Below are 1,166 nucleotides of genomic sequence, written 5' to 3'. Positions count from 1 at the left end.
AGCTTTCTACTTATGGCTAGCCAATTTTCCCAGAACCATTCATTAAATAGCGAATCCTTTCCCCATTTCTTGTTTTTGTCAGGTTTTTCAAAGATAAGATGGCTGTAGATGTGTGGTATTATTTCTGAGGACTCTGTTCTGTTCCATTGGTCTATATCTCTGTTTTGGTACCAGTACCATGCTGTTTTGATCTATTATTAAGAGTAGGGCATTAAAACCTCCAACTGTTATTGTAGAACTATTTCTTTCTCCTTTAAATTCTGCTCAGTTTTGCTTTCTATATTTTGGTGACTTGTTATTAGGCATGTGAATGTTTATAATAATTATATTTTCTTGCTATACAAAGCTTTTATTAGTATACAATATTTTCTTTGTCTCCTGTAAGTTTTTTTATTTAAAATATATTTTGTCTGATAGTATGGCCATCCCTACTCTCTTATGATTACTATTTGCATGAAATATCTTTTTATATCTTTTTACTTTTAACCTGTGTGTATCTTTGGATCTATCGTGAATCTTTTATAGACAGCATATAGTTGAGCTATCTTGTTTTTTACCCATTCTGCCAATCTCTGTCTTTTGATAGGAGAATTTAATTCAATTCATTTAGAATAATTACTGATAAAAAAGAACTTGCTTCTGTATATTTGGTACTCGTTTTCTGTATGCTTCGTATCTTCTGTCGTTCATTTCCCGTATTATTGTCTTCTTTTGTATTTAGTTAATTTTTTCGTATTAAACATTATAGTTGCCTTCTCATTCTCTCTTGTGTGTATTATGTAGCTTCTTTTTGTGTATTTATCATGGGTGTTATATTTAAAATCCTAAAGTTAGTGCACTGTAATTTAAATTTTTACCAGCTTAACTTCAAAATCCTATAAAAATTATGTTCCTATACATCTCTGGCCCCATTCCCTTTCAACTATTGATATCACAAAATTACATCATTGTATGTTGTGTATCCAAAAATATAGACTAGTAATTGGTTTTTAATGCACCAATCGCATAAATTATGTAGAAAACCAAAAGTGAAGTTGCAAACAAAAGTTGAAATAATGTTAGCTTTGATGATTGCCTATGCATTTACCTTTACCAAGATCTTCATGTCATCATATGGCTTCAAGTTCCTGTCTAGTGTCCATTCATTTCTTTTTTTTCCAATTTGA

This window comes from Mandrillus leucophaeus, unplaced genomic scaffold (assembly GCF_000951045.1).
Source record: "Mandrillus leucophaeus isolate KB7577 unplaced genomic scaffold, Mleu.le_1.0 Scaffold1117, whole genome shotgun sequence".
NCBI lineage: Eukaryota > Metazoa > Chordata > Mammalia > Primates > Cercopithecidae > Mandrillus > Mandrillus leucophaeus.
This window is presented reverse-complemented; position numbering follows the sequence as displayed.